General features: G+C 42.9%; 1 long non-coding RNA gene across 1 annotated transcript in view; it reads right to left on the reverse strand.

Annotated features, from left to right (window-relative positions):
• Positions 1 to 477: 477 nt before the first annotated feature.
• The window catches only part of LOC116556252, a 40251-nt gene continuing 28602 nt past the window's right edge, over positions 478 to 12126 (reverse strand). The window contains exons 2-3 of the long non-coding RNA XR_004270906.1: positions 4792 to 4955; positions 478 to 887 (exon numbers count right to left, since the gene is read on the reverse strand). This is a non-coding gene — a long non-coding RNA (uncharacterized LOC116556252). The remainder of the gene's footprint in view (positions 888 to 4791; positions 4956 to 12126) is intronic.

Raw genomic sequence — 12126 nt, forward strand, 5'->3', positions numbered from 1 at the left:
TCTTGCTGAAGCCCACTTGATCTTACCTGGGTGGCTTCCAATGTTTACAAGAATCAGAAAAACTGAAGTTAGACATGACCTAGGGATCTAAGATCGGCAGAGGCTCGGGGAGGGAACATGTTAACAAGTCCTGCCATATCTCCTATGTGCCTGGCCCTGTGCAGTAGGCTGCTCATGGAGAGAGGTACAGTCAAAGGTAGAGTGAAACTCAGGAACAGGGTAAGGATCTCTTCCCACATTTTATTTGTTAACTAACTGTGCAAGCTGCAAGTTTGATCTTTATATTAAGATTCTGAAATGTGCACAGCATAAAAATAGTCCCATCATAATGGCTTCATGTGGATTTTTGCTTAGTAAAGCAGTGGTTCCTAATATTTTTCTTCTTTCTAATGCTAAAAATACTTTGAAATCTCCCATGTCAAAGTAGTTTTTCTTTAATTATGGGTTCATCAAGAAACCATGTAATGACAAAAAGCTATGCTTTAAAATGTGTTTTATTCATTGCAACATTTGTAGCATTTGACAGATAACTGTACATAGTATGTGTGAGATATATTATCAGTAGAGCCCAGAGACTGTGCTAGGTGCACCTGAAGATGCACTCACCCAAACATGTCCCATCCCACATGCATGCATGCACATAAATGCACATGCACAGACGCGGAAGCCACTGAGCCAGTGCAGGGAAGCCGAGAGCATGGAGTCTTGGCTTGAGCTGCAGCTTGCAGATGCCATCAGATTATGAGCCTGTTCCAAGGGGCGTGTGTTTGGGGATTCCCAAGCTTCTGTTTGCAAACCAGCCTGGTCTGGTCCCTCCTCAGGCCTCCTGTGGACATGATAGAGAGATGAATGGTCTGATTTACAAGGAGGAAGCTAGGAGCAGCTACCTGAAGGGCAACCCAGACAAACAGATCTTAGAATGAGGGAGACGCCAGAGAGAGGATCTCCTGGGAGGAACCTGTAATTACACCTTTTTGATTATAACCACTGGGTGGACACAGCAGCTTTGTCCAGTGAAGTTATTCTTCCTGCAGCATGCTTTCCTGTGATGAGTGCAGCAATTACAGTTGATCGGGGCATAAATAGCTATCAAGGTGCTCTGTTGTCCTGGGAGTTGGCATTAATAAGGATGAGTCGAGGGAGGGTGGCCCTGACCCCCAGAGCCCCAGCAGGGCACCTCCCTGCTGGCCCCTCTCCCCAGGGTGCAGCCATAAGCCCAGGAGCTTGGCTATTTATAGTCAGACTCTGATATCTCTGATGATTACCTTTCAGATCTCAAGTGTGAGGTCTACTTTATGGAAATAGCACGGTACAAACTAATTGCAGGCTTCAAAGTGCATCTATTTTTTTCCCACTTCCTCTTCTCTTGCCACCTTCTGCCCCACCCTCACCCTCACTCCATCCTAGCACCACCACTGTCTCTTTTTTTTTTTTTTTTTTTTTTTAACAAAGATCAGAAGCAGCACAATGTGATTGGGAAGCTGACAGCCCTGCAGAAGGGTTTCCATCTCTATTAACTCCTGAAAAAGGCGACCCTCTTGAGGGTTCCAAAACCTACCAGACCAGGTTTAAGCTCTGAAACTTCGCTGGCAGTTTCTTAGGTTTCAGCTCAAAAGCTGGAATGATTCCAACAGAACACGGTATCTTAGCATCTCTACCTTCCACAGCACCTTGGCGGTCAACCAGCGCCACTTCTAAGTCAGAATTCTCCTGTTAGAACATCCACATATCCATCCTTACTGGAACATTTCTGGAAAACTGAGCTTGCCCCTTTCCAGTGCCACCTGCTTTACATTTAAAATAATTCTACCTAGCAATTCCATTACTGGGTATATACCCAAATGATTATAAATCATTCTATTATAAAGACCCATGCACACACATGTTCATTGCCACACTGTTTACAAAAGCAAAGACTTGGAACCAACCCAAATGCCCACCAATGATATACTGGATAAAGAAAATGTGGCACATATACACCATGGAGTACTATGCAGCCATAAAAAATGATGAGTTTGTGTCCTTTGTAGGGACATAGATGAATCTGGAAACCATCATTCTCAGCAAACTGACACAAGAACAGAAAACCAAACACTGCATGTTCTCACTCATAAGTGCATGTTGAGCAATGAGAACACATGGACACAGGGAGGGGAGCATCACACATCGGAGCCTGTCAGGGGGTGGGGGAATTGGGGGGGAGATAGGAGAAACACCTAATGCAGATGACAGGGTGATGGATGCAACAAACCACCATGGCATGTGTAGACCTATGTAACAATCCTGCACAATCTGCACATGTACCCAGAACTTGAAGTATCATAAAAAAAGTAATTCTAATGATTGGAAAGTTATTTTAAACTCTAATTTGTCTCTTTAGATATGCTCTTAGACAAAAGTGAGAACAAATGACATCCCTTTTCCATATGCTACCCTATAACCTACCCAAAGATGGCTAAGCTAGTGTCAGGCCCTGCCTAGCTCTCAGCCTTTGCTAGCCTTCTTTGTTCTCAGCTGGGGCCAATTGATCACCTCTGGACTCAACTCTGCTCCCAGGCGCTAAGACTAATCTTGGCCTGGGGCAGGAGGACTTGAAAGAGCTCAAACTCAACTGTGTGTGATTAAAAATCAATTTGCTCTCAAAGCTAATCTGGATAATATGGTTCTTTTGTTGTGTCCTTTTTCTGATTAAACTGGCTTCAACTGACTTGGGTGATCATAATGGCCATCGTTTTTGGAGTGTTTGCTATGTGCCAGACACTGTGCTAAACATGTGGTCCTTTATTTGTTCTCCCAGCAGTTCTCTAAAGTACACATCACTACCCTCCGTTTACAGATGAGAAGACTGAAGCCTAGAGTAGTACAGTGGCTTTCCCTAGGTCATGGAGGTCATAAGAATGCCCCATGCTAACGTTATTCTCTGGCCTTACGATTGGCCACCACAATGCAATGCCATCTAGCCCGGCCCTTCCTTGTGCCCTCGGTGTGGTGCCTGGATCCTGTCCTTGATGATACCCTTGTGTCCCTCTCAGCACCCTTGAGTATGGGGTTTGCCCTCATAAGTCCCCAGTGAAGAGGCTGGAGTCCTACCTGAATCCCAGCCCAGGGGTAAGGCCCAGCCATCTGCCTGGAGACCAGCTGCTTGCCTCATTCCATCTGTCTTACATGTTTGGATTTTTCTCATCTTTCCTTTCCCCTTTCTTGTGATATTTGGTATCTGCATATTTTCCCCTCGTCTTGATCACAGTGATGAGGTTATTGGAGAGGAGACCCTCTCCCTACCATTTTTAAAAATATATTTTATTGCATTTTAGGTTTTGGGGTACATGTGAAGAACATGCAAGATTGTTGCATAGGTACATACATACATAGCAATGTGGTTCGCTGCCTTCCACCCCATCACCTATGTCTGACATTTCTCCCCATGTTATCCCTCAACTCCCCACCTCCCACTGACCCTCCCCTAGTTCCCCCCACAGACCCCAGTGTGTGATGCTTTCCTCCCTGTGTCCATGTGTTCTCATTGTTCAACACCCACCTATGAGTGAGAACACACGGTGTTTTTCTGTTATTGTGTCAGTTTGCTGAGAATGATTTCCAGGTTCATCCATGTCCCTACAAAGGACACGAACTCATCGTTTTTTATGGCTGCATAGTATCCCATGGTGTATATGCACCACATTTTCCCTGTCCAGTCTATCATTGATGGGCATTTGGATTGGTCCCAAGTCTTTGCTATTGTAAACAGTGCTGCAATGAACATTCGTGTGCATGTGTCCTTATAATACAATGATTTATAATCCTTTGGATATATACCCAGTAATGGGATTGCTGGGTCAAATGGAATTTCTATTTCTAGGTCCTTGAGGAATCACCCCACACTGTCTTCCACAATGGTTGAACTAATTTACATTCCTACCAACAGTGTAAAAGTGTTCCTATTTCTCCACATCCTCTCCAGCATCTGTTGTCTCTAGATTTTTTAATGATCACCATTCTAACTGGTGTGAGGTGGTATCTCAAAGTAGTTTTGATTTGCATTTCTCTAATGACCAGTGATGATGAGCATTTTTTCATGTTTGTTGGCCTCATATATGTCTTCTTTTGAAAAGTGTCTGTTCATATCCTTCACCCACTTTTGAATGGGTTTGTTTTTTTGCGTGGAAATGTTTTAGTTCTTTGTAGATTCTGGATATTAGCCCTTTGTCAGATGGGTAGATTGCAAAAATTTTTTCCCATTCTTTTGGTTGCTGGTTCACTCTAATGATTGTTTCTTTTGCTGTGCAGAAGCTCTTGAGTTTAATTAGGTCCCATTTGTCTATTTTGGCTTTTGTTGCCATTGCTTTTGGTGTTTTAGTCATGAAGTCCTTGCCTATGCCTATGTCCTGAATGGTTTTGCATAGGTTTTCTTCTAGGGTTTTTATGGTGTTAGGTCTTATGTTTAAATCTTTAATCCATCTGGAGTTAATTTTAGTGTAAGTTGTGAGGAAGGGGTCTAGTTTCTGCTTTCTGCACATGGCTAGCCAGTTTTCCCAACACCATTTATTAATTCTTGGTGGTCCCAAAAAGTAACCCAAGGTTATTTGTTTAGCTGTGGGAGAGATCCTGGAAATCACTGAGAAAACCTCATTTTGTCTCATAGCTAAGGAGTGAGCTCTGATTGTACCTAATCTGACTACCTCCTTAGCAGCTATGAGAGAGAAATGTTCCTTGGACCACCACTCCAAAGAAGAAGATAGAAATATTCTCTAAAGAGAAAACATCCCCTGGGAGTTTCATAAGGGAAATTACATTTTCAAATGTTTTCAGCATCCATGGATTGAATCCACTGGATCTGGATAGTAGTCTACAGAGTGTGGAGTTTGCCAAGATCTGTGGTTCTTTCCATCTGAAGCTTTTGTTCAGGAAGCCTTGGTCTGCCTCTTCCAGCCACATCCCAGGTCTAGAGCATTTTCCTACAAGGACACAACAATATTTAGCTTCATTGAGGAAGGAAGAAGAGCCACAAAGCAACTCATTCAGTAATTTTCTTGCTGACCCCAATCTAAGCTGTTTTTATTCCTTATCTTGATTCTACGATGTAGACAAAAATGAAGATTTCTTTCTAAGACCAGTTATTTTAATGGGCAAATAAAAAGTGACAACGCAAATACAGTCACTAAAAACAAAGGAAGGAACACCCAAACCCAAAATGAACAGAAACCAAAAACTAGCCTCTGGACTCATAAAACGTGATTGCTTTATGGTGAACAGACAGTCCACAAACAAGTTGTCTATTGATGTTGTCCTCTTCAGCCTCTTGATCATCTCATGTTCTTTTAAGATAAGACTGCAGACCATGGAATCTTGCTGGAGATAACATGATTTCCTCAGTGAAGGCTATGAAGGGACAAAACCATAGACCTTGGCAAATTCTAGAGCAAACCTCTTAACCTTGAGGCCACACTCTCCAGTACAGACTATGGGAATAGAGAGAAGAGGGAAATGGATTGGCCAGAAATCTTCCCTGATACTTAATGAGCTTCCTCTGCGAAAGTTAAAAGGGAGTACCTTTAAACAGCAACCTGAGTGAGTGGTCTTAGAGTTTGCAGACTGCAGTCAGGTGCATTGCAGGGAAAGCCTGTTGAATACCTCTGAAATTGCCCTTCTGTAGAGTAGCTATAAAGGAGGACTGCTATGGTCTGAATGGTTTGTTCCCCCATAATTCATATGTTGAAACCTAGTTTTAAAGGGAGGTCCTTTGGGAGGTGACCAGATCGTGAGGATGGAGCCCTCCATAAATGAGAGTAATGCCCTTAAAAAAGAGACCTGAGGGAGTTTGCCTTTTCTGCCTTTTAATGACCCAGCTATAAGGCACCATCTATGAGGAAAAGAACCCTCACCAGATACCACTGGTGCCTTGATCTTGGGCTCCTCAGCCTCCAGAACTGTGAGAAATAAACTTCTGCTGTTTATAAGTTACCCAGTCTAAGGTATTCTGTTATAGCAACCAGAACAGACTAATACAGGGACTGAAGTGTGCATCTTAAATTGGCCAACTCACTATTATGAAATGTGCTATTCACATCCTCATTCTTTAGTAAGTTTGGGTTGTCAGTTTTTCTTAGTTCCCTGAAGTGTGTAGGTTTAGAAATAAATTATTTCATTACTTTTTCTTCACAAGAGAAAAAAAAATGGGAACAGACCCAGGCGAGAATCAAAAAGGCAATTACTGAGCATACAGAACAATTGACAAAGGCCGTGTGGCCCCTGCCTCTGGCCTTGGCTGAGCCTATTAGAGGCGGGAGAGCCCTGAGTAGATAGGGTGGTGGTGAAGTAGTCCTCTGATCTTCCTTGAGAGATACTGATCTGCAAGGAAGACCCTGGGGACCTGCAGGCCCTGCTTTACCATGGCCTCTCTGTAAACACATCACCCCTGGAATCAGATGGTTCTGTGCCTGCGGAAGGTTCTTAATTCTCTGGGTTTTTTAAAATTGTCTCTTTTTTTTTCCAATGACTCATTTTACTTTCCAGTATAATTGTTGAGTACATCAATCTCAACTTTAGATAAGAGAAAGTGTATTTATTTAAACTTGATTAAAGATATCAAATGAGGAAGAACTAAAACCCAAGCCATCATGTCATGTCACACTGTATTTGGAGATATAGACAGACACATCACGTTTACAATTAGGAATTAGACTCAAATTTCAAAAGGCTGCCTATCACAGGTGTTGATATGCATGAACAAAGAAAAAATAATTATTTAAAAAAAATAATAAGAGATTGCCTGGCTCAGTAACTCTATCAGCAACTGCAAGTGTGCTACTTTCCTCTTAAGAAAGTCCATGCTAGACCCCAGGAAGCACAGAACTAGGCAGGGCCAATCAGTTGTGTTACTGTGGTCTCCCGGCCTGTGATTGGTTCAAGGATGGGCTTGTGACCCAAACTTGGACGAATCAGTGATCTTCCATAGGATATTTCACACTTAAGTTGGGAGGAAGACTCTTTCTTTTTCTAAGATGAAATTCAGAGCTGCCTGTGGCTATGTTTCCTTCAAATAGAAAAATTCTGTAATGAAGACTACAGATGGGATTGGACTGAGTTGAAAGATTGAGGGGGAGAGAGAGAGAGAACCCAGAGTGGCAAAGAAGGATGGCAACACTCCAACGGCACTGTGGACCTTGAATGTTGTTGTCCCTGAGGTAAGATCCACTCTTACCAAAACTGAGTGTTTATTGGGCTAATGAATTGCCTCTTATCCCAGGATCACCCTCTTCTAAATGACTCCTAAATCTTGGCATCCCCAAGGTTCAGTCCCAAACCATTTTCTTGTCTTTATTGACTCTCTTGGTGATCTCATTTAGTCTCATGGCTTTAAATGTAATGTATGCTGATGGCTTGTAAATTTATAAATGTAGCCCTTACCTCTATACCCATAGATCTGGCTGCCTGATCAACAAAGACTCTCCACTGTCTGGTAGTCATTTTGCTCTGACTTGTCTAACACAACACTCATCCCTCTCCTCTCCTCTCCGCCCCTATCCCCTACCTGGTCTTTCCCATCTCAGTAAATAGTACGAACAATTGCATTTTTCAGTGGTTCAGTCCAGAAACCTGAGCGTCATCCTTGATTCCTCCCTATTTTGCACCTCCAACATCCAATTTATCACCAAATCCTGCTGGTTCTACCTCTAAAATAATCTCCCATCTGTCTACTTCTTTTCTTCTCTTTTTTTTCACATCCTGGTCTATCACAACAGCTTCTTAACTGGTCTCCTTGCTTTTACTCTTGACAACCTATAACACATTCTCCAACTCCACACAGCACATAGGGCACTCTTTTTATAATCTGAATGAGATAATGCAATTTCTGTGCTTTAACTTTCTACAATTACTTCTACAATAACTTCTACAATAATTAATAAAATCCAGGCTTCTTATCGTGGTTTACAAGACTCTATGATCTGGCCCCTGTCCATCTCTCTGACTCATCTTCTTCCTTAATTAAATCTTCTTTCCTTGAAACTGTCAAATTTGCTCTCTGCCTTAAGGCCTTTGCATTTTCTCATCTCTGCCCAGAATGTTTGCATGACTGGTTTCTTTTCATCATTCCAATGCCTCAGAGAAGACTTCTCTGTCCCCTAAATCTAAGTTATCTCTGATTCCTTAGTAACACTCTGTATACTAGGTTAAGTATCTTATCACAATCTGATATTCTTTTTATTTTTTTCCTTTATATTTTGTCTCTTTCTAACTAGAATGTAAGTATCATATAACAAGGGACTTTGTGTTTTTACTATTATTAACCTCAGCATCTAGAATAGCTTCTGGCAAAGAGAAGTGCTCAGTGTTTGTTGAATGAAAAAAAGTCATTTAGCTGGGTTTCTCTCATTTGCAAATAAAGGAGATCCCAAGAGATACAAAATGGTTTCTTATAATTTCACATACAAATCATTAAGTTTCATAGTTTAGAACTTAATAGGTTATAAAGCTGTATTGAATGCTGTAACAGCAGCAACAATGATACTTATTATTTATTGAGCATTTACTATATTCTAGACACAGAATTTTGCATTAGTCAAATTTAATTCCCACAGAAATCTTGTGAGGTAGGTATCTTAATCTTCTTTTTAACAGTGTTATAAACTGAGACCCAGAGAGATTACATGTTTGTCCAAGATTACACAGCAAGTAAAATTGGTGGACTTTGAACTTGAACCTGGGAGTTCTGATTCCAATGTTGGTATTTATTCATGACATCACATTATCTCTGTAAAGTAAATAGTGATGAAATATGAAAGATAAATATTTAACAAATTCAACCCCCTACTTCTTACTAGGTATGAGGTTTGCTGATATCTTGCTAGATGAAAACTTCACTGCTAAAAACAACAGCATAAAATAGGACTCAAGGGGGAGGAACCACGATGGCCGAATAGGAACAGCTCCAGAGTGCAGTTCCCAGCAAGAACAGCACAGAGGTGAGTGCTCACCACATTTCCAAAGAAGCTTTCACTGTCCACAGACCAGGAGATTCCCAGGCCAAAAAGCACCACGAGTTTTCAGTGCGGCAGTTTCAGCCAGTGCCCGGTCGACGCACAGAAACTCACACAAGTCTGGGCAGCCGTTTCAACTGGGGCTCAGTGGGGGGAAGGGCGTCCCCCACTACCAAGGCAGTTCACACAGCAACTGGGCAGAGCCTGCGGCAGCTCAGCATTTCCTCCGCATGCAGACTGTGACTAGACTACTCCGTGTGGGGCAGGGCATCTATGAAAAAAGGCAGCAAGCACATCGGGAACTTATAAATAAAGCCAACTTTTCAGGTCAGAGCACCTGGAAAAAGAGGTGGTTATGAGTTCTGCTGCAGCAGACGTAAAGGTACCTGCCCAGCAGCTTTTCACAGAACAACAGAGCTCCCAGCACAGCACTTGAGCTCCTATAAGGGACAGACTGTCTCCTCAAGCAACTCCCTGACCCCCGTATACCCAAAGAGATACCTCATAAAGGAGAGCTCAGGCCGACATCTGGCAGGTACCCTCTGGGACAAGGATAGGAGAGGAAGAAACTGGCAGCAACCGTTGCTGTGCTACGGCCCCCATGAGTGATCCCTAGGTGTGTAGGATCTGGGCTAGACCTCTAGCAGTCCTGCAGCAGAGTGGCCTGTTAGAAGGAAAACTAAGAAGCAGAAAGAAATAGCTTCAACATCAACAAAAAGGACATCCACTCAGAGACCCCATCTGAAAGTCACCAACTACAAAGACCACAGGTAGATAAAGCCACTAAGATGGGAAGAAGCCAGCACAAAAAGGATGAAAACACTAAAAACTAGAACACCTCTCCTTCCTCAAAGGGATCACAACTCCTCACCAGCTAGGGATCAAAGATGGATGGAGAATGAATCTGATGAAATTGACAGGAACAGGCTTCAGAAGGTGGGTAATAACAAACTTCTCAGAGCTAAAAGAACATGTGCTAACCCAATGCAAAGAAACTAAGAACCCAGAGAAAAGGTTAGATGAGATGCTAATTAGAATAAACAGCTTATAGAAGAATATAAATGACTGATGGAGCTTAAAAAAAAAAACAGCATGAGGAAAATTCTGCCAAAGGCTCATGTAGGGATCAGCAAACATTTTTTGTAAAGAACCAGACTGTGGGTCGACTCTCCAAGATGGCCGAATAGACGCAACTCCAGCACACAACACCCAGTGAGAGAGAGGCAGAAATCCAGAGATCTCCTCTCTCCAAACGAGGTACCAGGGACATTTCAACAGGTCTGTTCCTACAGTGAGCAAAGCCCAGGCAAGGCAGAGCAAGGCAGGGAGGGGTGCTGCTTCACCCAGAAAGTGCATCTGACCAGTGAGTCAGAGGCTCCGCCTCGGGCACTCTGGTCCAGATACAGCGCTTCCCCCACAGCCTCAGCAATACAGAGACCAGGGGATCTTTGCCAATCAAACGCCAGGAATTACAAGCATGGAGTTGAATAATAATCCAGGACGGTGTCCTGGATTGGTGCACAGACCTAAACAGACACATAAGCCCAAAAGCCAGCCGGGAGAGCCTGTGGACCTAGACTATCACCCCCTCCCCTTGCCTGGAGAGACAGAGAGCTGTAAGCAGGAGGACGGACAGAGCAGCATGGTGGGCTCCTACCCCACGACTGGAGAGAGAGGAAGCTGAAAGGGGGAGATGGCAGGTGTGGCTGGGTGGATCCCTACCCTCCACGGTAAACTCCAGAGGGCTGAAGCTCTGGCTCTAGCCGGTTGCACAGCCAGTGCCACAGTCTGAGCTGAACCCCAAATGATCCAGCACAGTGGAGGAAGGGCACAACCCACCATTAGAGAGGTGGAACTGGGCCACATGTTTTAACAAAAAATACAGGAAGCCTACCCTAGCAATGGGACAGCGTTCTTGACCAACCAACAGCACCTACAGGTCAGTAGAAGAGGTGGGCCTAATCTCTCAGTATAAACAAAAAAGACACAGGAAGCTTCCCTAGTAACCTGAAGAGTCCCTAGAAACCCAGTAGTGCATTGACAGGCAGACAAGTGATCTCATCAAGCAGCTCCCCGACACCACAGCCAGGTAAATCCACAAAGATGGGGGAAAAAAAACAGTAGAAAAAAAAATGAAACCATCAAAGACCAGAACACCTCTTCTCCTTCAAGGGTTCAAAACTCCTCAACAACACTTAAACACAATATGACTGAGAAAGAGTGCGACGAATTGACAGAAACAGGCTTCAGAAGGTGGATAATAACAAACTTTTCTGAGCTAAAGGAACACATTCTAACTCAATGCAAAGAAACCAAAAACCTTGAAAAAAGGTTAGACAAAATGCTAACTAGAATAACCAGCTTAGAGAAGAACATAAACAACTTGATGGAGTTGAAAAACACAGCATGAGAACTACATGAAGCAAATACAAGTTTTAACAGCCAAATCGATCAATCAGAAGAAAGGATATCAGAGATTGAAGATCAACTCAATGAAATAAAAAGAGAAGGCAAGACCAGAGAAAAAAGAATGAAAAGAAGTGAACAAAGCCTCCAAGAAACATGGGACTATGTGAAAAGACCTAATCTATGCTTGATCGGTGTACCTGAATATGATGGGGAGAAAGAATCCAAGCTGGAAAACACACTCCAGGATATTATCCAGGAGAACTTCCCAAGCCTAGCTAGGCAGGCCAACATTCAAATTCAAGTAATACATAGAACTCCACAAAGATATTCCTCAAGAAGAGCAACCCCAAAGCACATAATTGTCAGATTCAGCAGGGTTAAAATGAAGGAAAAAATGCTAAGAGCAGCCAGAGAAGGTCAGGTTACCCACAGAGGGAAGCCAGACTTACAGTGGATCTCTTGGCAGAAACCCTACAAGCCAGAAGAGAGTGGGGGCCAATATTCAACATCCTTAAAAAAAGAACTTTCAACCTAGAATTTCATATCCAGCCAAACTAAGCTTCATAAGTGAAGGCGAAATAAAATCCTTTATGGTCAAGCAATTACTGAGATTTCATCACCACCAGACCTGCCCTAAAAGAAACACTAAGCACAGAAAGAAACAAGTAGCAGACACTGCAAAAGCAAACCAGTTGGCAAAGACCAAAAATGCAATGAAGAAAATGAGTCAACTAATGGG

This window comes from Sapajus apella, unplaced genomic scaffold (assembly GCF_009761245.1).
Source record: "Sapajus apella isolate SASKATOON/1434 unplaced genomic scaffold, GSC_monkey_1.0 scaffold16, whole genome shotgun sequence".
In the NCBI taxonomy this organism is placed as follows: Eukaryota; Metazoa; Chordata; class Mammalia; order Primates; family Cebidae; genus Sapajus; species Sapajus apella.